This window comes from Lissotriton helveticus, chromosome 1_2 (assembly GCF_964261635.1).
Source record: "Lissotriton helveticus chromosome 1_2, aLisHel1.1, whole genome shotgun sequence".
NCBI lineage: Eukaryota > Metazoa > Chordata > Amphibia > Caudata > Salamandridae > Lissotriton > Lissotriton helveticus.
This window is the reverse complement of record NC_136058.1, coordinates 433073932-433099490: the sequence shown is the minus strand read 5'-3', so window position 1 is coordinate 433099490 and position 25559 is coordinate 433073932. Positions and strand designations below refer to the sequence as shown.

Here is a 25559-nt window from a genome sequence, read left to right as displayed (position 1 = left end):
GTAGATCCCTCAAGATTTTCCCAAAGATGCTGACTGTTGAAAGAAGGAAATATTGAAAATGAGTAGGACAAAAATGCCGTTTGTGACCACGTTTTCATCTGTGAATTTCTGTCACAATGGCCAATTTACAAAACTGTTATTTGTACATCTCTAAATTTGAGGGTGCCCATACTAGAATATGATTCAGAGGACGAGTCTGGCTGAGGTGTTCTGGTTGGTCTGGAGTTTGTGTAGTAGGGTTTTGTTGATTCCGGCATCGAGGGCGTTGCCGTAGTCCAGTCTGCTCGTTATGAGTGCATGGGTGACGGTCTTTCTGCATTCTGTGAGGATCCAATTTAAGGTCTTGCAGAGGATGTGGAGGGAGTTGAAGCAGGTGGAGGCGACGGCGTTGATCTGGCGGGTCAAGGTTTGCTGTCTAAGACGATCCTGAGATTCTTGGCATGGGTGGTGAGGGTAGATGTTCGTCCTATCTTTAGTAGCCACCAGGTGGAGTCCCACGCTGACGTGCTTTTCCCAAAGATCACGGTTTAAGTCCGTCAGTGTTTTAGACAGTTGATCTTCACCCAGTGGGCAATTCCAGTCATACAGGAATAAAACTTCATCCGGGTACTGGGCGTCTTGGCCATGAGAGACAGTTGTGTGTCACTGTAGGAGAGGACTTTGATGTTATGAGATTGGATGATTCTAGCTAAAGGGAATATGTATGCATTGAAGAGGGTCAGGCTCCAGGAAGATCTGCGTGGAACTCAGCAGACAAGGTCACCGGCATGCAACGTGTATGGTGACAGGATGACTGACTTGGTTCTTCCAGTCAGGTAGAAGCAGATCCATTGGAGTGCGTCTCGTTGGATTCTGATCTGGAGGCGTTGGATAAGGATGGGGTGGGAGACTGTCTCATACTCTACAGAGAGGACCAGGAGAATGATATCACCATGTCTCTTGTGTCCAGAGTCATGCAGATGTCATCCATGGCGGGGATGTGGACAGTTTCCAAGCTGTGGTTGGGGCTCAAAGCCGACTGAGTGGTTTTGAGGAGCTGGTGGTGAGGTATTCAACAAAGTGTCTGTTGACCATTTTCTCCAGGACGTAAACCGAGAATGGTAGCAGGGGGATCGGCCTGTGGTTGGTGAGCGTTTAAGGGTTTGAGGGGTTTTTTTCAGCAGTGGGAGGACAGTGGTGTCTTTCTCTCAATCAGTTCTTCCTCGGGGTCTGTAGTAAGATCGAGAGATCCACCCCTAGGCACCACCGACTCTGAATGCTGTATTAGCACAGAGTATTGGAGTGGCCAGGCAAGGGAAAGGGGTTTAGGAGATAGAAGCTGCGAGGAGCGAGATTTCAAAAAGAGAACACACATAATATTCAGATGGAACTTGAGTTTTGAGTTCCCCCATAAAACTTCCCCCGCTTTTGAAGAATTAGGTTTTTTACCCTGTTTGGTGAACTTAAAAGAACTCTCTCTCTCTCTATTCTGCTTTTTTGAGGGTTTCTGCTTCTATACTGGCTCTCTTAAAATTAGGCTGTAAGATAAAGGTGATTAGGTGAAGTCACTTGTTCAACGCTAACCTTTTAACACCTTAGCTACACCCGATTCTAGACACTGCTACAAGGATACATTCCGTAAAGAGTTTCATTAAACATTTATCTCCCTCTTCTTCAATATTTCAATGCCCCAGGTTAAGTCATCTGGCTGCGAAAGATAGTTATATGAACTGAACAATAAAATTCATGAATCATGTTCTTTACTCTTCAGTCAAACGGGTTTGTCTCTATGGAGCTGCCTTCCCTGGAATTGTTTCGACTAATAATGGTCTTTAGTGGTAGCGCAAGAAATCAGGTTACATTTAGTCTCTTACTTCGAGTTAGAACCAAAACTATGACGAGGCTTGAAACGCCAAGGAATCTGCTCTCTCTGCCTCTCTCAGCCCTCACTAAGGGGGTATCCACTCTGTCCCAAGTGAAGGTTGGATCACTCACAGCGTGAGGGTACTCACCACCAAAGAGCTCAGCTGAAGGAACGTTGGCCAACAAACTCCGTCAACAAAACTGAGTAATCCCGTTTATCGCGGGAGCTCAGGAAAGAAGGGATTCCTCCGATCATTTCCTGGAGTAGTAATTGTAAGTGAGAGCACTGTTCCAGTCCTTGTCAGTGAGGCTGTTCTTGTTTTTGCGGGCTGGTCTGGTGGGGGTGTGTGTGTTGGACCAGGATGCTGAACTTGATGAGGGCCTGGTCTGTCCAGGAGACTGGTGAGGGCTCCTCGAATCTGATGTTGTTAAAGGTGGTGAAAATAGGATTCAGGAGGTGTCCAGCGACTTGGTTTGGTCCCTGTACTCTTTGGGTTAGACCCATGTTTGCAAAGTCTTATTTTTAGTTGGAGTTGTCGTAGCCTTCCAGATAGAACTTCTTGTCTCCGAGTTGGATGATATTGCTAGTGTCCAGGGCTAGTGGTGTGACGATGTCCGTTATGGAGCCAGCGAAGTTTGTGTGCGGTCCTGGTGGTCTGCAGATGAAAATGCCGCTTATGGCTGTGATATTGTGTCTTTGGAGGTGGTGCCGCTAATGGAGTTCTTGTGGGTGATGGTGATTCCGCCTCTGAGCTTGTGAAGTCTGTCTTGCCTGGTGATCTTACACCTGGGGGGGCGGGGGGGTGGCTGCGGAGATGCCATGTGCTGATGCAGGGTTCAGCCAGGTTTTTGTGAGGAAAAGAAGGTCAGTGTTTTGTTGTGCAGTAGGTCCCAGATCTCTGTGGCTTGGTTGGTGAGTGAGCAGATGTTGATGAACTTGCATTCGAGTGCGGAGTGTTGTGTGACTAGTTGCGAGACTGTGTGTGCGAGAGAGTGGGGTGTTGGTTGCTGCTGGTGCGGATGCGGTGAGTGTTGGGTGTGGGTAAGTGCATGAAAACTTGCAGGAAGCGCAAGTGAACGCTCCCTCGATGTTGTGTGGGGCAGTGAGGCACCAGCATGTGGAAGGGTGGCTGGGATTGAGGGTGCAGAGGGTCACAGTAGGCAGTAGTGGGAATGGACAAGACCAGGGTTCCTGTCACTGGGCATCGTCCATGCATGGATGGGCGCAGACTGGCTTGCCTTTGGCATGCCATCAGGGCATATGGCCATGTCTGAACTGGGGTGGCGGAGTGAGCAAAAGAATGATGATGGAATAAACCCAGATCAGTTGGCCCTAAGTTGGCAGGGTATGCCCAGACGTGGGTCCCGTGCTCACTTTGCCACTGGATTCAAGCTAGCCTGGCTGATGACGGCTGATTAACCAGAAACCGGTCCTAGGATGCTTGCTTCCGGTCCAGGGAAGGCATGGCTTAGCAGTTCGGGCTGGACTGTTCCCATGAGGCACAGGGTCAGACTGATTTGCATATGGCCATGTCTGCACTGGGGTGGCGGAGTGAGCTAAAGAATGATGATGGACAATGGGAAGATGCATAAGATCCCCTCCCCCTTTAAACTTATATTAAGGAAAGAAACCAGTGGCTGGCTGTGGCATCAGTTGCATGACAGCTACTGCAAGACAGTCCGGCTAAAGACCATCTTTAGTGTTTTTAAAGCATGGAGTGCTTCACGGAGAGCATGTGGCATTGGTAGATTATCATTCCACACACCCGTAAATAATAATTTTACTCTCCCAGAAGTATTTAGAGACACTTGTATGGGAAAATGCAAGAGAGCGGGAGTAAATAGAATTGTCTGTTCCTTTTACCCCACTGATCTTCGATCCTTCGAAGAACTGAAAGAAGATTTGACTTTGAATTGGTGGGATTTTTAAAAATTTCTTCAAATTAGAGATCTTCTTGAACGGAAAGGAGGGGGACAGGCTAAATTTGGGAAAGTTTAAATTAATAAAAGTATAATCCAAAAAAAAGTAAGCAGCCCTCCCAGATGATATGGACAAACCTCCAAAAAATGAAAGGTGATGGTAGGAGTGTCCGACGAGACATTTTTTTATGCTCACGAGTTATTGCATTCGGTTTTGATATCTGCTAGGTCACAGGCACAGTTTTATAAAATGTGTTTCTTTTTGTATTATACACCTGACAAAATCTCGAAATGGGGTTGAGGGAAGGGAACATGTTGTCCTCGCTGTGCAGTCTGTAATGCAGAGAGTGTTCATATTTTTGCATCATGTCAGGTTTTGTAGAAATTCTATAAAGATATCACAAAGTTTTTATCAGAAGTGTTAGAAACTGAAATAACACATAGGGGCTGATTCTGATGCGGGTTGGAAAGCATTCCCACCCAGGGCCTGATTCTGATGCGGTTAGGAAGGCCTCCTAATGGCATTTGCTCCTTCCAAAAAGTACCGGGAGCAACCCAGTGCCCAATTATAATGCGGTTAGGAACATGTGCTCCCATTGAAGTCAATGGGAGTCCAACCAAATTGTATCTGGAGGCACCCGGATGCATCGTACTTGGTCGGTCGGACTCTCCCGATCCGAGTGCGTCGGAAACCATTTCCAACCCGATCAGAATCAGCCCCTGAGTGTGTAATCCTGCTTGGGACTTTTGAGACTAATCGGCGTAGGGCAGGGCAGGAACTCATTTTTATTCCTATGGCGGTTTTAAGAATGTGTATTGCCGCTGCCTGGGTGGATGCTAATGCACGGACTTTTCAACAATGGCTTGGTAGGTGGTTAGCAATGTCTAGAAACAGCCATATATAGGCGAAAAGGGAGGAATCAGCGTAATAAAGGTATGAAAATCTGGGACCCTCCACGTGTCTGGATTCAAACTCAAAGTGGAGATTGGATATGGAGTAAGAATTTGCACTTTATTGAATCTGCACAAATCACATTAGGATAAATCTTCTTTTCCGGGATTATTTTAGTCTTTTGTAGTAAATTCTATTGTAATTCGAAATTTGAGATGGAAGCAGTTTATTGCCTTACATGAAATAATGTAAAGAACTTTGAGAAGTAGGTGATGTATTAACTCTTACTCCTGTCTGCGTGGGGGAAGGGTGGGGTGAAAAATGCAAAATGATTATAGATTATAGATTTACCTGGTCAAGTGACGCTATTCCATACATTAAAGGGGCTGAAAGATGGAAATGGATCAGGACATTCCCCTCATCCCCTCATTCTGAGGATGAACACGTGCCTTGTGTGTAGCGCCTCGATTCTGGGGAGTGTGATTAAAGCGCCTCGGTCCGAGCCACAGTCCTGCCCCCGGGGGAGCCTCTGGGCAGGTCCACAGGAGCAGTGTCTCTCTTCGGGGCCTGTGCATAGCGCCCCGAGGCTCAGGGCGGAGTCAGAGGCGCTGGATGGGGTGGAATGAACTCTGGGCTCCTCTGTCCTTAATGAGAATCTTTCACAGAGAGGCCTGTCCAGAGGAGGGGCAGAGGAGGAGAGGCCTGTCCAGAGGGAGGAGAGGAGGTGAGGCCTGTCCAGAGGAGGAGAGGAGGAGAGGAGGAGAGGCCTGTCCAGGGGTGCAGAGGAGGTGAGGCTTGTCCAGGGGTGCAGAGGAGGTTAGGCCTGTCCAGGGGTGCAGAGGAGGTGAGGCCTGTCCGGGGGTCAGTGGAGGAGAGGCCTCTCCAGGGGTCAGAGGAGGAGAGGAGGTGAGGTGTGTTCAGGGGTTTCATAGGAGGTGAGGTGTGTCCAGGGGTGCAGAGGAGGCGAGGCCTGTCCAGGGGTGCAGAGGAGGTGAGGCCTGTCCACTGGGCAGAGAAGGTGAGACGTGTCCAGGGGTGCAGAGGAGGAGAGGCCTGTCCAGAGGAGGAGAGGAGAAGAGGCCTGTCCAGGGGGCGGAGGAGGAGAGGCCTGTTCAGGGGGGCAGAGGAAGAGAGGCCTGTCCAGGGGTGCAGCGGAAGCGAGGCCTGTCCAGAGGTACAGAGCAGGTGAGGCCTGTCTAGGGGTGCAGAGGAGGTGAGTCCTGTCCAAGGGGGTGCAGAGGAGATGAGTCCTGTCCAAAGGGGTGCAAAGGAGGTGAGGCCTGTCCAGGGGGTGCAGAGGAGGTGAGGCCTGTTGTCAAGGGTTTTGTTTACTGACAATGCCGACACTCCCAGGAGCAGAATGATGAGATTTTTCAAATTCCACCACTGGTTTTCCCACAGCCACCAACTGAAGAGTTAACTAGTGGCCGTGCGAACCCAGCCGGGGGAAAGGGGAATGGGACAGAGAAGAGACTGCCTGACCTTCTGGCTCTTCCACTCTACTCTTCCTTTCTGCCATACTCCATTTTATTCCTTTCTTACTCCCACTCTATCTTCAAGCATGAGTGGAAATCGCTGTAAAAGAAAAGCACACCATTACTAATTTCCTTCAATTCCTTCTCCACTTTCTTACTCTCTTTCTCTCTATTTCCTTACCCAGAGTGCCTATTGCTTTTGCTCCTCATCTATTCTTCAATATAAGTATTTTATTCTTTGGTAACCTGCATTATAAACAACATTTTAGCACCCTTTAACTCTGTGAGTTCATTTATTCTTTTTCACTCATTTGTTCATTCACTCTCTGCCTTACTTTCTTATCTTCTGAATTCTTCTTACTTCTCCCTTAGAAACCTTCTGGAGCCTCCGGCGTTAACCAAGCAACGAAGAAATCAGGAACTGAAGTATTCAATGGGTAAGTATTAATTTTTCTCTTTATATTTATTTTTTCCTATTTACTTTAAATTGGTATTTCTCTCTAGTTCTAAATTACCGAACTAACTAACCGACGCACCGAAGTGCTCTAACCTGCGCCTAAGCCTGGCACAAAATTGCACTATTTCTATCTAACTAGACTACAGAAAGAACGTGACTAATCTCTGAAAATCCGTTGGTGAAGTGCATTTGGTTCTAAAATCAATCAGCGCACTTCACAGCAGGTCTAGACCTCACGCCCGTGTCCAGGAACTCAGGACTAGACCGACAACTTCCACCGTGGTCCTCCCTGTTGGTAGTACAGGGGAGAATGCCTGGTTCCGTGCTATAATCACTCGCAACCTTTTGCGAGAGGGTGATCTTTGCAATGCCGTTTCAATGGCAGATACTGCGAGACAAAGAAGAGCTTTGATTCCTTTTTCCTGCACCCTGACACCTGTCCAGGGGGTGCAGAAGAGGTGAGGCGTGTACTCTGCTGAGGAGGTGAGACTTGTTCAGGGGGTGCAAAGAAGTTGAGGCCTGTCCTGGGCCGGGGGTGCAGTGGAGGTGCGGCCTATCCAGGAGGTCTATGCCGAGGGATTGAAGGGCGGTGTGTCGCTGGCGTCTGTAAGTGATGCAATCATATCAGTGCCCCCTAAGCCTGGAAGAAACCCTGTAAGTGTACATCTTATCGCCCTCTGCCACTGCGTAACAGTGATAATAAATTCCTGCCTGAGGTGATGCGACTCGGCTAGCCTTCCTACTAGAGAAAATAGTCTCCCCTGTACAGTTGGGATTTGTCCCACATGAATCCACAGCGGTTCATCTACGGACGGTATTCGCAGTATTTGCAGTGCTGCATCAGGTAAACCCAAACATGAAGTCAGCTGATGCCGATAAGGCGTTTGACTCCCTGGAGTAGCCTTTTATGGTCGAGATGTGTAGGCGGCTTGGTATGTCAGGGAGTTTGAGATCATGTATGAAGCTGCTGGACCCACAGCCTATGGCCTGCGTTTACGTAAATGGGCTCAACACAGACGCCATTCACATCGCCTGGGGCACTGGGCTTAGTGTTATAATGTCTGATGTCTGCGTCTCAAACTGGATGGTCGCTAATTTGAATCCTGGTTGGTGCACGAGGAAATAGTGACTTGTATATATATATATTTTTTAAATATTTTTTCTTTTTAACTTTATTTTTTGTTATGGAATAAAACAATAACAGTCCCCCCCCCCCCAAGTGCGGCATCATACAAAAACTGTTGCATACAGAACTATAACCTCATTAAGGCACTGTAGGGGCACAGGTATCACTGGGCAAGAAATGGCCAAAGGAAAGGGATATAATAAAAATCCATATATTGCAAACAGGAGATAGCGATCGATAGTGGACATGAGGTAGCAGCCGAGTGCCACCGACAACGCAGATCTAAAAGTCCCCATTACCCCACCCCCTCCCGTTCAGCTCCCGACCCCTCGGACATGAACAGTTCTTCACTAGTCCCCTCAGAATCACTCAAGGTCAGACCGGCAGCACACATGATTCTCCATGCCAGTCTCTCATCCCTGCGCGTGTATTGCATATGAGTCTCCTCCGCCAGAGACCACTCCCGAACATCCTTCAGCCACGTGGCAATCTCCGGGGCCCTCCGCCCTATCCATGTAATGGCCACCCTACGCCGCGCCAGGACTAACATAAGCTGCAATAATTTGTAGGGAAGGTTCTTTTTCTTAGGCCTAGGAAGACTTGTATATTTTTACAGTGCTGTGATGTCTGCCCGTGAGAGACAGCACTTTGAATAGGAAAGCCAATAGTTTAAAGAAAGAATTCTCCAAAATATAAAATAGGCTACACAAATTATAGGATGGGCTGTACAGAGTATAAGATCAGTCAAGCATAATTTGCAAAAAAAGAAAACGTGTAAATTCTTACTGTGCTATCAGATGTTAAATGTTTAGTAACCGCAATCATACTGTAGCTAGCGTTAACTTTTTTTAAGGTTTCCATGAAAATACTGCATTAAAGAAGTACTGATAACACCCTCACAGTAATCTTAAAAATAATTATATCAGCATACTACGATTCTTTGCCGCCACCAAACAAGCAAACTGACCCAGAAGTTACAAGTTAGCCATGGCGTCTCCGGGCCATTGCTTACATTGATGTCCCTGTGGTGTTGGGTTCAATCAGGCCTACATACTCTGCTAAACTCTCGAACACCTTAGTATAGAAGTTGGCACCGACACTGGAAAATGCAATAGACAAGTTTATTAGGACCCCATGGGGTGGTGGTACATTCCTACAGCACCCTTCGGCAATGCAAGAAGTAGCACACCGAACATCGGTGTGCGACCCCTTTTATACAGTTTAATGACAATAAAAAGGTAGGCGTTTACAAGTTACATCTTTAAGGTACATATAAGGGCATTTTTGGAACACAGCCAACATATGGTAGGAGTTCGGTAGTACTGGTCAGTTTGAGCTACATTCCTGAGAGGATGACCAGTCGATGTATAATGCGCATGTGCGCTTGACCAGTACTAAAAATAGCCTGTTGCCGGGCAAAGTAGATGACCATGGGTATCGAGAAAGGACGAAAGGGCATGCTAACCACGAGGCAGCATGTTCATACAAAATGGAAGCCAAAAGGATTCAAAATGGCCCCGTATACTTTAGCCAAGTTAATAGAAAAGATCGTGTAGCTGAGCTAAACGCTAACTCAGGAGCTGCCAAAACACGACAGACGGCCCTTTTAGCGTTTAGCAAAAGCTACCTCATAACGAAAGTAATCAGGGTATTCATCATCAATATTAATTGCCATTATCTTCATCACTTCATCATTAACTAATTTCTCTTGCTTAATAATTGCTCGTTTGGACGGGATGCAAGCTGTGATACATACAGAACATAAGGTAGGGCCACATTGAATACATAAACAAAGAGAAAACAGTATTCCGATAATAATACATAGAAAAGTTAATAACTTCCAACCCCATGTACTAAGTAGAGTCCAGAACCAGCTAGAAAAGGTCCATGTTCTATTCTCTGGGTGAATCTCAGCTGCTATCTTATGTAGTTTTGTTATAGCATCATACACAGAAGGTGAATTATCTGGCACGTACACGCAACAACTACTGCCGATGACACGGCATGCTCCTCCACGATCAGCTAGTATCACGTCTAGAACCATCCGGTTCTGGAGCGTCACAATTCTAGTAATCTGCAATTCTTCAGTTATATTTCCCAAAGCAGAGGCAGTTTCGTTAGCGACTGCTTCCACGACACGTGTAAGCCGTCTTATCTTTCTACTGTTTAACGCAGCTCCTACGAATGAAAATAATCCCAGATTGAAATCTACATATTGTTGTAAGGAGGTATCGGTCTGATCTATTCCATCAAGATCTAATGTTCTTTTAACTCTGTTTAGTACAAAATCGTGATACAACACATAATCATTATGATACATAGGTGGAGCAATAAACACAGGCGGTAATACAAAAGATATGTAACAGGCTCCTAACCATCCCAATGGAAGACAATGGTATTCCTTATTTCCACAAATGAAATATGTATTACGTGAGGCTACAAATGCAATTCCGTTGGGTGTATCAAATGTGAGTGTAATATTACATTCGCTTCGGCCTACAGGGATTGTACCTTTATTTCTAATGCAAAGATCTGCTTGTGTATCAATAACAGTTATCACGTGTGAGTTCGACACATTTATGAGTCTTTGGTTCGTAAAAATGCGAGGCGTAGATACATTGTCCGGACGATATTCTTCCCACTCAAATTTAGTTCCTTCAGCTTGTGGGTAGCCATCTTTATCATTGAAACCGACTTTATTTAATCGAAAGAGCAGTCCACCTTTCGTTGGCCATCGTAAAGTGAAAAGAAGAGTGTACCAAGCGTTACACGAACCATTATGAGAAAACGGGAGAGGAATAAGTGGCGTTCCTCCCCTCTTCTGATGTCCAGGCAACATTCCACATACCCAACAGTTTGTTGTATTAGTCATGTTGTGAGTGTGATGCAAAATCTGAATGAAACTGTTATTCAAATAAGTCTGCCTATGTCTCTCTTCATGATAAGGCAAAGTGAAATGAAAATGTTCGGATGGGCTTGGAGTGGTAGGCAGTAAATGTTCTCGTGCAGGAAACAATTGTTCTATAGTCCAAGCTATTACTGCTATTACCACTATAGTCAAGATAAACAGTACGGCACCACAAATTCTCCCCTTTCGTGACGGAGGAGGTGCCATAATTCACGAAACAATGTTCTCTAGAAACAAACTAAAAAAATAAAAAGGTAGTTCTGGACTGAGGCTGCCGTTGTTTTTTTCTCCGAGATTCAAGACGGGTGCCGCTACACTGGACAGAACTGATCCCCCCCCCTTGATATTCCCGGCTTCCGTTTCACAAACCTCAGAACGGTTACAAACCAGTTAAAAAAATGCAAGAAAAAATTATCTCCTGGGGCGTAGATTGTACTTCACTCCATCAGCTACAGTGTGGTCCGGGAAGGCTCCCTCCAATTCGCTGGACGTAACAGCTGGGCTCTTTTCTGCATCCAAAATATTTCTGTAGTCGGATAGCACCACTGGGCTCACCAGATCCGGGGAAACACGACGACAGTGGGTGGAATGAATCCACCGTTTTTTGTTGGTCACCCTTACTGCTGTTCGGGTTGCAAGCAGCACCTGCTCAGGACCATGCCATCTTGGTTCCAAGCTGCTAGATCTCTCAAACACTTTGATCATCACGTGGTCCCCAGGGCGAAGATCGTGAGCCTCACCGGTGGAGTTATCAGGGAGTGCTTCTCGAACCTGCTGATGAATAGAAAGTAAATCATTTGTTAATCGTGCCAAATAATCGTTCATCATTATACAAGGCACATCATGTATCAATCGAGGCTTAGGAACTCCCCAAATGTTCATAGGCCTTCCAAACACCACTTCATATGTGAGGCCAGATCGGGAATGTGGCACTGATCGGATAGACAGCAATGCCAAAGGCAAAGCGTCCGGCCATTTCAAAGATGTGGATGCCACGATCTTTGCTATCTTCAGCTTCAGAGTGGCATTATATCTTTCCACTAGACCTGCTGACTGCGGGTGAAATACAGCGTGGAATCTTTGCTTGATTCCCAATCCTTTCAGGACATACTCCACTACTTTCCCAATGAAATGAGGACCATTATCATTCCACATAAACGTACAAACACCATAGCGAGGGAAGTACTCCTTGAGTAACACCTTAGCTGTTGTCAGTGCTGTATTATCCTTCGTGGGGTAGGCCTCAATCCATTTACTGAAAGCACACACCACCACTAAGACATACTTGAGGTTATTACAGCGCTCTAGCTGGATGTAATTCATTTGCAGTACTTCAAATGGTGCAGTAGGTGGAACAAACCCTCCTTTGGGAGTGTAAGTCCCTTGTCCAGGATTGTGCTGCAAACATATCAAACAGGTCTGCACTACTCTCTTAGCTGTAGAAGCAATCTCTGGATTTTCCCAAACCCGTGTAAGCAATTGAGTAATTGCAAGAGCTCCAACGTGTGCCAGCCCATGCGTCATTTGCACCATTGCTTGTAAGTAGGCCGTAGGTAATTTCCATCTTTCCATGTCTTTGCTACGCCAGCAACCCTCATCATCCAATACTCCTTCAGTGCCCCAACTCACAAGTTCTGCTTCAGATGCCGACCTCTGTATGTCTAATATTTCTTCTCTAGCATCATGCCATCGCTCAGCTTGTGATTTCACCACGTACATGGGAGAGTTGTTTTGTAGCATAGCAGTTTCTCTCGCAATGCGATCTGCGAAAGCATTGCCTTGCCCTATTTTATCTGTCACCTTTTTATGTGTGCTGCATTTAACTATCGCTACTTTCTTCGGACATAATAGTGCATTCAGGAGATCGCGTACCAATTCTCCATGCATAATGTGTACTCCATGTGAAGTCAAAAACCCTCGTTCCTTCCAGAGTAGGCCAAAATCATGCACTACTCCAAAAGCGTAACGACTGTCCGTGTAAATTTTCACACATAATCCAGCACTTAACTCACATGCTTTCGTTAAGGCTAATAATTCCGCTGCTTGAGACGATTTCTGGGGTATTCGTGCTGCTTCTACCACTGTCTTAAGCGTCGTGATTGCATAAGCTGCGGAAGTCGTACCATCTGGTAACCTCACACATGACCCATCAACCCACAGTTCCCCATCTACATCTGCAAATGGTGTATCCTGTAAGTCGATACGACCCTTTGTCTGTTCCTCAGTCAGAAAAACACAGTCATGTTGTTCTTCCTTCTTGGTCTCAGCAACAGGATACGGCAATAAAGTAGCGGGGTTCAATGTAGCACAACGTTTTAGTGTGATGTGCGGCGCCAACAATGTTAGCTCATATCCTGTTAGACGTGCACTAGTTAGATGCTGTGTTTTCGTTTGATTCAACAACGCATCTACCGCATGGGGAACTAACACCAACAATTTGTGTGACAGAACTATTCCCTCACTTTGTCGTATAGCTACTGCTGTTGCTGCAACTGCTCGAAAACATCCAGGCAACCCTCGAGCCACAGGGTCAAGTACCGCCGAGAAATATGCACAAGGTCTCTGTTTGTCTCCGTGTGTCTGCACTAAGACTGACAATGCGCACCCATCCTTCTCATGTACATACAATGTAAAGATCTTCGTGTAATCAGGTGTACCTAACACTGGTGCAGAGCAAAGAGCTTGTCTCAATTGTTCAAAAGCATTCTGACATTCATCTGTCCATTCAATGGGAATCGGTGTATCTTTGGACAACAATGCTAACAAAGGCTTAACAATGTGAGAAAAACCCAGTATCCATTGCCTGCAAAAAGACGTCAGACCTATGAAGGCACGAACATCTTTCTGAGTACGGGGGACTGGTGTATCTAAAACTGCTTGGATTCGATCTGGTGTCAATGCACGGCCCTCCTTAGACAAAAGATGACCGAGGTAGGTCACCTTGGGTCTACAGTATTGTAACTTTTTCTTCGAAACCTTATGATTATTCTTAGCAAGGAAGGAAAGCAAAGAAAAAGTGCTCTCCTCACATTGTTCCTGTGTGTCTGCTGCAAGTAAGATGTCATCCACATACTGAATAAGAGCCACTCCAGCCTGCAATTCAAAAGAATCAAGCTGTCTTTTTAAAGCCTGACTATAGATGCTAGGACTCTCTGTGTAACCTTGAGGAACTCGACAGAATCTATACGATTTATTATTTAATGTGAAACCAAAAAGATATCGACTGTCAGGATGTACAGGAATCGAGAAAAATGCATTTTTCAAATCGATGACCGTAAAAGTAGTTGCCGTCAGTGGAACCAACGTAAGCAACGTAGTGATGTCAGACACCACCGGGTACTGGGGCACTACTATCTTATTAATTTCTCTCAAATCAATGATAAAACGATAAACCTTAGCATCTGTATCTCTTTTAAGGATCGGGAGAATTGGACTGTTACAAACATTGTAGGGGACTTCCTCAACTACTCCTGCTGAAATCAAATCATTCACGATATGTATCAAGGCAATTTCACCTTCCCTTGAAATTTTATATTGTGGGACACGTGGCAGAGATACTCCCTCCTTTACAGTAATACGTACTGGAGGAATAATCATCTGACCTACATCAGTATCAGAAGTGGCCCACAACGTTTTTGGTAGGGAGGCTAGTACTTCAGATTCGTGAAGAAAACACACTCGCTCAATTTCTGGATAATTTTCATTCAACACAACCCGCACTCCTTCCGGAGCACAGCGAATAGTAGCTCGAAAATGCTTCAACATATCGAGTCCCATAATGTTATCTGGTGTGTTTGGGGACAGCAAAAAGGGACATGGGGCAGCAAATTTATCAACATAAAATGTAACAGGTTGAGACAGTGGGCTAGAAGTAGGTGTTCCATCGAACCCTATAGCTGTAATTACTTCGCCAGACAGGGGAGCCCTTGGAACCAAGTTTTTGGACAAGGCGCTACGAGTAGCTCCTGTATCAACTAAAAACTGATCAGTAGAACCCAAGACATGTGCTTCTATATATGGGCCCCTTTGATCAACTGGTACCTCAACCGATTCCACACCCCATCCTACGCAATCCTATGCATGACGCTCGTCGCGTGACTCAGCAGAGCCACCCTCATTTATCTGATATTGATTGCGGTTATCAAACGTGTTGTAGTTTGTCTGACCACGACCCCTTGCTTCATAGCTTCCACGATCATTCGCTCCACCTCTCGATCCTCCATAACCATTCCTAGACCTTCCACTTCCTCGACCACGCTGACTACGCTGTTCTCTCAGCACCGGACAATCCGAAATCCAATGTCCAAACTGTTTACAGTATGCACACTGATCCTCAGAAATGTCGGAACGGGGAGGAGGCGCACTATTATACGATCCTCGTCTACCCCTATTATTCCCCCTTGTAGCCTGGACCTGAGCCAGCATTACCTTCGTCTTCAAATCCTTCACTTTCTTATCACTACTTTCCTTTGCCTCCAATTCCTGTCGTTCATAGTATTGAGCCATAGTCAATAAAGAAGCAGGGGTTGCCGTCGTCCATGAACTTTCAACCGCCTTTAATCGTTTTGCAATCTCCGGTAGGAGATTAGCCACATACTTGCCTGCCTGTATCTTCTGTTAATGATTGCCCACTGTAATCATGGAACGCTTCCTCAAAGCGAGAAAAGAAATCAGAAACCGATTCATCCGTTTTCTGCTTACAAGAGGCTAACATGGTCCAATCAATTTTCTTAGCGGGAACAAGCGTTTTTAGTTTGTTTAGTATAGCCCCCGGGAGGTCCAATATTAATTGACAAGGCTTACATGCTGGTTCTCTGTCTAAATCAGCTTGAACTATATCCTTCCAACTTGCCCCAAGAGCCATTTGATCATCAAACTTGCGAATCATTCGCCACATATCAGGGGGCAATATTAGCCCAAAAAACAGATCAATATCAACTAACGTCATAATGCACGAGGAAATTGCGCTTTCAACACTCTCATAGAAAGCCGCTGGATTCTTACGGGGATCAGGCAAAGCAGTTTTAAGCGCCATAACATCTGCTCTATTCCAAGGCGTATAAACCCAATTATATATAAAATAACCCTTCGCGTCTTTAGATGTTTTATCATCATCTGTGCCATCCCCTTTATGAGGGACATATAAAGGCGCAGCTTCTCGCATAGGTCTAACATTAATCGCAGCATTCTTATCTGTTCCAAAGATAGAGCATTCTTTGGATATCTCCGTTGATCTAGGCGCAGGCGAACCCGATGTCTTTTGCACCTCCCGTAGCCGTGTCGCCTCATCCCGTAGCTGAACCAAGCGTTTAAAAAATTCATCCGCATCTGAAAGAATAAAAAGACCTTTACGAAGGTTATCGCGACCCTTTGATATATCCTTAGGTTCTAACTCAGAAGAATACTTTCTAAATCGGTCAACAACCTCATCTCCAAAATGATCCAAGAAATACAACCGCTCTTTATCAGACCATTGTTCCATTTGCTTACTAATGTCAGAAACAGTTACGGCATTAACATTTAGCTTTCGTGCAAACGAACGCAATTCCGCAGTCCGATCTGACGATAACCTTGTACGCTGTGTATTCTGAGCCTCCTCATCTGATTCTTCGTTCGGAGCCGTAGGTGCGACATACGGAGGCGGACAACGATCTAGTAATGAAAAATCATCTGTTTCATTAGTAAGGACCGGATAAAGAGGACGCCTGATAGGAAACTGTCCATTAACCTGTAAATTGCGTTCTCGAGTCTCCCTCTCTTTCTGTTCCAGTAACTCCTTCTCCTGTAGCTGTAAAGCTTTATCGCGTGCAGCCATTCGCTGCACCTTATCCGCCAAGGCTTCCTCACGCTTCATTCGTTCACGCACCTCTTTCTCCCACATACGCACACAATCAAACATATCCTGTCTAGACCTGCGCTGAAACAAACACTGCTCCACATACTGAACCTTTCGTAAATCAAATGACCCATGTAGTGGCCACTGTAATTCACAATCGGCTTTACTGTATTTGTGCCATAATGTGCTGTACATTATTGGCGGAATGCCAAATTTTACATACATCTCACGATTAGGGGTCATCTCTGGGGGAGCCGGCTGTGATTCATTTAATCGATAACTGGTACCATTTCCAAAATAGCACATTCCTCGGAGTGTGCTGAAAACAGGCATGTCAAAAATATCACGGAAACGTGATATTACATAAAATGGCACTTAATGTGCTTTCTACACGGTGTGCCGTTCGAACATAACAAAATTAGAGAAATATCCCTACATGCCTGCCTATGTGAGGTGCACTCCACATATAAATCAAATTCATAGATCCAAACGTTAGCTAACTCAAACAAATTCAAATTCAAATTCAAAAAGCCACAGTAAGCGTCAGTAGACTACCTTACCAATCATAAGCTTACCAAGTATCTTCAAACATCCAAGATCCAACTGCCAAGTTCTTTAACCGAAGCAGCCAAACGGCATTACACGACAATCCAAGATCAGAATCTCAGTCGAGGACCGGCGCCACCTGGAAGGTCAGATCGGAAGGAAAGGAAGAAACACCGTGGGTGCCGAGACTCGGGTCACTCAGTGGCAGCGATCGCTTCCATGGCAAGTTTCCGAACCTTCGTCGTGATCTCTCCTTCGGGCATCCGAGTCGCCGATGAGTCCCTTCGTCTTCGCCAATTGTGGTGTTGGGTTCAATCAGGCCTACATACTCTGCTAAACTCTCGAACACCTTAGTATAGAAGTTGGCACGGACACTGGAAAATGCAATAGACAAGTTTATTAGGACCCCATGGGGTGGTGGTACATTCCTACAGCACCCTTCGGCAATGCAAGAAGTAGCACACCGAACATCGGTGTGCGACCCCTTTTATACAGTTTAATGACAATAAAAAGGTAGGCGTTTACAAGTTACATCTTTAAGGTACATATAAGGGCATTTTTGGAACACAGCCAACATATGGGAGGAGTTCGGTAGTACTGGTCAGTTTGAGCTACATTCCTGAGAGGATGACCAGTCGATGTATAATGCGCATGTGCGCTTGACCAGTACTAAAAATAGCCTGTTGCCGGGCAAAGTAGATGACCATGGGTATCGAGAAAGGACGAAAGGGCATGCTAACCACGAGGCAGCATGTTCATACAAAATGGAAGCCAAAAGGATTCAAAATGGCCCCCGTATACTTTAGCCAAGTTAATAGAAAAGATCGTGTAGCTGAGCTAAACGCTAACTCAGGAGCTGCCAAAACACGACAGCCCCACCCAGGTCTCTAGCCCTCTGGACAGCTATCTAAACAGAGGGCATGCCTTTTGGGAAGCTGGTAACCCCAGTGCTTCTTCGAACAGTTCTTTTATCGTGGCGCTCAATTTTAAGCGACAAACTCTCACCCCAATGGCCTCCTCAACATGGTGCGATGTTTGGGTGACATTCGTTCCGCAAATTCCTGAAGCATGCATAAAGCACAAGCCCGAAATCCATCAGCCTACATCTTCCAGGATCAACACCTAACGAGAAGAACAAACGCAGAATTCAAATGTTTTGATAGACCAATGTGATAGTCACAGTTTGAGGCGCTGTAGCCGTTCTTTGTATTAGCAGGTCTTTTATAATTAGGCAATCCTACCTGAAGACGGTTGTTATGTGGTCACTATTAATAAGGGTTTATTGTCCGCCATTGCGGATACACTGTCTACCTTGATACTTCTGCTTTTCCTTAACCTTTGTGTTGTTTTAAAAGTATCAGTAACCTTTATAAGACAAGTCGGTAAGCTTTATAATGTTGTCTATCAGTTGTCGCTTTATCCCCTTCTTGTAAAATATGCAAACCAAACTTGAAATAAGAACACTTTGTTGTGAGAATAGCTATTGTTGCCGCTGATTTCCTTTATTGCAGCACAGCAATGCCTCTATTATAAATCGAACATTGATTATTCGAATAGTATTGATTTCATTCCAGAGTGACTTTTGCACCATTAAGGCGATAAATAATACGTTGACCTCATATTTGAGTTGGATCAGTTTATCCTGTTAGAGTCCTGTCCTGTCCTTCGTCGTTGTTTTCTAGTGAGCTGCCTAGGCTCTAGAGGATCACAGGGCTCTTCCCCTCCTTTTGCTTCGACAGTGTTCGCCTTTAGAGATGCTGATATGCAGTGCGGAGACCTGCAGTTAAGCAGCTCTGAACGAGTGAATGAAATCAATGCTGGTGGTTTGAGCTGGTATCGTGCCTTTCATGTTTATTGCTTCCATCCAGCCTCCTTCGAGGTACATACATTGTCAGATAAGGAGACAGAGGCACAGAAAGAGTAGGATTTGCCTAGTACTAAACAGTTTAAGTCTGACAAACACAGGACTACTTTTTCCAAAGGTTATTACTTGGCCACGTTACATTCTGGTGAATAGTCCATGAGAGTGGGCGCTGTGTTACCACCCCCCCCACCAGAGGCAATGTCTATGTGGTAATCAAACTCTCGTGTCATCGGTAGGCTAAGGGTAAGATTTATTCACCACTCACCCAACTGCACCAGGAACGTAACTGCTGGGAACACTCCTGGCAACGCATCAACAACAACATTCCAGGAGCCGCTGGAAGGAATCTTTAGTTAAAGACGCAACACCACAGTCTGGGCCCATTTTTAAAAGCACAGTTTTACTTACAACTTTAGGATGGTAGTAAATACCCCGATCTTGGACATAAATGAGGGGGGGAGGCATAAATTTACTTAGTGATTCCTGAAGCTCAATATTTTACAAATTGTAGGTCAGGGTTAAACACAGAGTCTCCTGGTTGCACAGTTTCCTAGTGCAGTAAACCACACGTGGGGTAGTGGAGATCGTGAGGGAGAGGCCGAGGGACTACAATCCCAGGATAAGGACCTGTATAGTGGCCCTGTCGAGAAGTAACATTTGGTGTTTATTTCCAGCATCTTTAGGTAAAGTGGTAAAGCCGGGATTAGATGTTATGTCTCCCCTCGGCCCCTCCTAGGATGATTGGTCTGTGTGTAAAGGTGCTTTCGTGTACTGCGTACGTGTGAGGTGCAGAGCCCATTTCAGGTGTCTCCCTTGTATCTAAGTAACCTCTAAAGTTGTGTGCTGTTCCATAACGTTAGTGAATCTCTGCAATCTATCCTCTCACTGCATGCCCCGTTGCTGCTTTTTAGAGTCACTCCTTGTATTGAAATTCTTTGTAAAGCAGATGACCCTTGTAGGAAAGATTATATTATCTCTGACACCCCTTGGTACGTAATATCCCGTACCTGGCCCAAAAAAAAAAAACAAACTGACTCTGCATGATTTACTATATGGTAAATACTTCCTTAAAATATTGCTCATTTTGCCCATGCTTAAGTCCATATGAAGCTAGTCTTTGCCCTCCCACCCTCTTGTCCACACAGTACACTAGATCCCGCCAGGTATTACATGCTCATCTGCATCAGATTCTTCTTGTGCCTGGCACGTGTTATTGCATTGTTTGCATCAAATTCTCCTGGTGCCTGGCCTGTATTATTGCATTGTTTGCTTCAGATTCTCCTCGTGCCTGGCCTGTGTTATTACATTGTTTGCATCAGATTCTTCCAGTGCATGGCCTGTGTTATTGCATTGTTTACATCAGATTTTCCTCGTGCATGTGACAGAGGGGAAACTGGAGGCCCTTCTAAGCCCCCTTTGAGGGTGTGGTCACATGTACTGTGATCTGGAGTACCGTCTCAATAATGCACTGATAAAAGCGGAACAATGAAGTGAGATGACGATATTTCACGTTGGAGTGGCACTTTATTACACAAAAACATATGTATTTCAATAAAATGTATTGCTAAAGAACACGCTTAAGAAAACCTGGCTTCACTCTGCCATGGGTACATGCTAGATGAAGATTGATTGTAAAATGCTGCGAGGCAAACAGAAGTGGTTAATTATTAAAATGTGAGATTTGATTAACTTGAAACTTTAAGAAGACATTGAAAACCAGTTCAAGACAATATTTCATTGTCACACAAGTCTCCTGGAGAGAATCATTTTAGCAAGTTTAAGCATTTCAGAAAGAACAAATACCAGAGGCTAAGATCCTTAAGAGGCATAATTGAATTTAGCTGAGTTATACAGAATACATTTTTATCAGGCCTAGTGCCTTAAAGCACCTAACTAGGAAGAGTAACCCTACAATATATAATGCTGCTAAGGTACCTTAGGAATATAAGGGATTGGGTGTGGATGGAAAAATCCTAGGTAAAGTCAAGAATTCTAAGAGAGATAGAGGTATTATCTTATCTGGGAAGGCATCACCTGATAGAATAGGCTTGGCAGTCCCAAATCAGATAAAAGGTCGACCGGAGAATCTCGCCAAAGTCAGCTGGAGAGTTCGGTCTTCTGATTGTGATGCTGAATCTTTTATACCTGAAATTGCAGAACTGACACTGTCCTGACGTATTTTCTGACGCAGGTGGCTTGACCGCATTGTCCTAGGACAGTGGGGGGCGGTCAGGTGTCCTAACGGTTGGTTGGCCATGCTTGACCGCAGAACATAAACTAAGAGCATCTTGTCCTGTACAAATTTCTAAAAATGTATGTGAGAGCGGAACTTACGCCAGGTGCTAGTATTGCAAGATGTTGCGGCTTATATTTCGGCAAGCTAAGTTTCAAAACAATATTTCAGTAAAAAGTCCCAAGATGTGCCAACTTGTACCAGCTGGGTTTGTGTACGTGTGTGGGCGTTGGTTTTGATGCTGTGGAAAATCACTGTACTTCGTGTTAGCCCAATTTACCACGTTGTTTTCAGTGAACCAGAAATGCATGTTTAACATTATTGTGGGCCTAGTGCATTTTGTTATCCTAAGGCATGTCTTTTTGGCCTTTGCCTTGGGTCTATAACCCAAGAATTCAGGTGATTTGTGGAATTTAATTTGCTGATAATACATAGCAAATGGGGAGGGCTTTAAAGCATTTTTCAGATTCTCCTGGGTGGGGCCATATAGCACTTTAATACTACCAAGGTAGATAAGAGATGCTCTTTTTGGTGATCAGATGGTAGAGCGTGATTTTAACCCTTCATCATCTGCCCCCTCTTGTTCATTTATGAACACACTCTTAACTGAGTATCTCGGTGACCCTTTAGCCAGTGGGGGTACCCAGGGCATGTCGTTAATATAACACTTAAAGCTGCCTTGGAATTGCTCTTGTTTCTTGGCTCTTTTTCCATCTGGCCTAACAAGTATTTCGGCATATTCTGCACCTGATTCATTAAGCAGGCGTTCGTATTGGGCTGCTGCCGGGGTCTTGCTCAGGATGTCCCTACTTGGGGGAAGTGGGGGAGCTGTGGGTATGCTATAGTGAGTGCCAGGTGCTGCTAATTCGCTCATTTCTAATTGCATTCCAGTCCCATCCCCAGGAACCCGATCCATGTCTTCATACTTCGCTACCTGGTAGATCCCTGTGCTCGCATAATTCATCACTACAGCTTTGGTACTTAACCTTTTAATACAGTGACTCCCAATCTGAAAGGCGCAACACAGAATTATCATAATCCCAACTATGGGTATCATTAATTTCAAAATTGGTGTTAGCCATGAAGGCATCCAGTCAAAATCGAACCAGTCCGTTGGAATAATGTCCGCAGGGGCACCTCCTTCATCGGTCATTTCTTTTCCCAATTTTGTCAACTCCTCAATGGCCCTCGCTATTGATCCGTTATCCTCATCGTTTCCTGGTATGAAAGTGCAGCAGGATTTTCCGATTTGATGACACAACCAGCCATCTTTGGCAGTCAGCACGTCGAGGAAGTAGCGATGTTCCAAAACCATTAGTCTCAAGGGGCGCAGTTCTTCCCTGATTGCATTTAGTCCGTCTCTGGTGCTGTTAATGGCTTTCATGACCTCATAGCGAGTTACTTCCAGCCAACGGGCATTTGCATTCGTTTGGAATATTGGAACTACCCCTCCGAAAAAAAGCTGTGCCTCATGAAGAGGCGGAATTCTTCTGGAACTTTACCAAGGGTTTCTGCTGCGAAGTACTCTGCTGTTCGCCGGTGGCGGTGAAGGAATGTCACGTCGCCTGACATGGGGTGTGACAGTATGTGGGAGGCATTCGATGCCGGCACAACCAGGTGTACTTCATGCAGTCACCAAAGAGCACAGTCCGAGCCACTGAGGAGGTAGGTGGAGATATAGGCGTTCTCCACAAGCCCAGTAGTAGTCCATTAATGCGGAGGTGCCAAACTGCATGTCGAAATTGAAGATAGTTGTGTTACAGTCTGTGTTACACCCAACAGAGACAGAGCCATTACCTTTGCATCACGGCTGCTGTATTCACGGAACATCTCGGGGGTGTCTTCTTCTTCTTCTTCTTCTTCTTCGGCAGTGGACGGGAAACCGCTGTCTTCATCCAGGGGGACCATGGGCATGTCACTTTCCTCTCTCAGTCCATTGTTTGTTGCTGCGGAGGCGCAGGATTGAGGCGGACGTCCTTCCGATGGATCCATGCCTTCCTCTCGGCTATCCGGACGGTAGTTGGAGAGGAATCAGTCACTGCAAAGGGTCCGTCAAACTTGGAGTCCTTCCAGTGCCTGACGTGCCTCCGATCAAAGATCAGAGTCCCAGTACGAATAGGTGGAAGTTCTGGATCGATGGAGCTCTTCTCCTTCTTTTTAGACACCTGGGCAGAAAGGAACTGCGTAGCGCGGGTTAGTGTGCACAAAAAATCATAGAGCTCAATCAATCAATCAATCACAATAATTTGTATGGCTCGCTACTCACCCCGTAAGGGTCTCAAGGCGCTGAGGGAGGGGTCGCTACTGCTCGAACAGCCAGGTCTTGAGATGTTTCCTGAAGGAGAGGCGATCCCGGGTCAGGCGTAGGTGAGTGGGGAGGGAGTTCCAAGTCTTGGCTGCCAGGTAGGAGAAGGATCTTCCTCCGACGGTGGATTTCCGAATTCGTGGGACGGAGGCGAGGGTGAAGCTGGCGGATCGGAGCTGGCGGGTGGGTGTGAAGAAAGTGAGGCGGCTGTTGAGGTACTTCGGGCCCATGTCGTGGAGAGCCTTGTGTGCGTGGGTTAGGAGTCTGAACGTGATCTTTTTGTTGACAAGGAGCCAGTGCAGGTCTTTCAGGTGGGCAGAGATATGGCTGCGGCAAGGGATGTCCAGGATGAGTCGTGCTGAGGCGTTCTGAATGCGCTGGAGTCTTTTCTGGAGTTTGGCTGTGGTTCCAGCATAGAGGGTGTTCCCGTAGTCCAGACGGCTGGTAACGAGGGCCTGGGTGATCGTCTTCCTGGTTTCTGTGGGGATCCATCTGAAGATCTTTCGGAGCATGCGCAGGGTGTTGAAGCAGGATGATGAGACTGCGTTCACTTGCTTGGTCATCGTGAGGGAGGAGTCCAGGGTGAAGCCCAGGTTGCGTGCGTGGTCTGTTGGTATGGGTGTGTTGCCCAGGGCAGGGGGCCACCAGGAGTCGTCCCACGTGGAGGGAGATGGTCCGAGGATGAGGACATCTGTCTTCTCTGAGTTCAATTTCAGACGGCTGATCTTCATCCATTCTGCAACGTCTCTCATTCCTTCCTGGAGGTTGGCTTTGGTGGTGGCGGGGTCGTTGGTGAGGGAGAAGATCAGCTGGGTGTCGTCGGTGTAGGAGATGATGTTGAGGGTGTGTTGGCGGGCGATGGCTGCGAGAGGGCTCATGTAGACGTTGAAGAGGGTGGGGCTGAGTGAGGATCCTTGCGGGACGCCGCAGATGACTTCGGTGGCCGCGGATCGGAACGGGGGAGGCGGACTCTCTGGGTTCTTCCGGCGAGGAATGAGATGATCCACTCCAGGGCCGCTCCTTGGATTCAGGTGTTGCTGAGGCGCTGTAACAGGGTGCGGTGGCAGACGGTGTCGAAGGCTGCTGAGAGGTCCAGGAGGATGAGGGCAGCCGTTTCTCCGTTGTCGAGCAGGGACCTGATGTTGTCGGTGGCTGCGATGAGGGCGGTCTCGGTGCTGTGGTTTGCTCGGAAGCCGGACTGTGAGGGGTCGAGGGATCCGTTGGTCTCAAGGAAGGTGGAGAGTTGTCTGTTGACGGTCTTCTCGATGACTTTGGCTGGAAAGGGGAGGAGCCAGATGGGGCGGAAGTTCTTCAGGTCCGTGGGGTCCGTGGGGTCCGCGGTGGGTTTCTTGAAGGGGGCGCTCAGCTCGGCATGTTTCCAGCTCTCCGGGAAGGTGGCGGATGCGAAGGAGCTGATGATGATGTTCCGGAGTTGGGGTGCGATGATGGAGTCGGCTTTGTTGAAGATGTGGTGTGGGCAGGGGTCGGTGGGGGAGCCGGAGTGGATGGTGTTCATCATGTGGGTGGTGTCTTCGGTGCTGACAGGGGTCCAGGTGCAGAGGGTGGTGGTTGGGGGCGCTGGTTCGGCGGTTGGGTGCGTGGTTTGTGCGCCGAAGCTGTTGTGAATGTCGGCGATCTTGCGGTGGAAGAACGAGGCGAGAGAGTCGCAGAGGTCTTGCGAGGGAGTGATGTCGGTGTTGCAGGTGCTGGGATGAGGGAGCTCTTTGACGATGCTGAAGAGCTCCTTGCTGTTGTGGGTGTTGTTGTCCAGTCTTTCTTTGATTGCTGTCTTTAAGCTCAGCTTTAATAATTTCAGAGGATGATTGTCTATCTGTTTTGGGCCTGGTGGAGGGTACGGTTACATTTATGGATCGTCCGGTGACAAGTTGGTGGGGCGTGAGGTGGTGATCCGAGCTTGGGGAGTTTCTTAGTGAGTAGAGGGCAAGTGGGAGGCAATAGAGCCATTTTTTACCGATGGTAGCGCTAATTTTGCTTATTTTATTTTTGAGCAAGCTGTTGAGGCGCTAACAAATGCCATTGCTTAGGGGGTGGTAGGCAGATGTTAGTTTGTGTCTGATGCCTAGCATTGTGGTCAGAGAGGAGAAGATGGCATTTGAAAAATGACTTCCGTTGTCTGTCCTAATGGCGTCCGGAA

At 46.4% G+C, this 25559-nt stretch overlaps 1 protein-coding gene across 2 annotated transcripts in view; it reads left to right on the top strand.

Annotated features, from left to right (window-relative positions):
• The window catches only part of LOC144807655 (uncharacterized), a 71078-nt gene that overhangs the window by 5618 nt on the left and 39901 nt on the right, over positions 1 to 25559 (top strand). Inside the window, exons 1-2 of one of the 2 annotated variants that reach the window (XM_078673281.1) lie at positions 5738 to 5839; positions 6502 to 6566. The gene's annotated coding sequence lies outside the window, so the exon portion shown is untranslated. Of the gene's footprint in view, positions 1 to 5737; positions 5840 to 6501; positions 6567 to 25559 lie in introns of those variants that run through there. The other variant, XM_078673280.1, reaches the window with a different exon arrangement.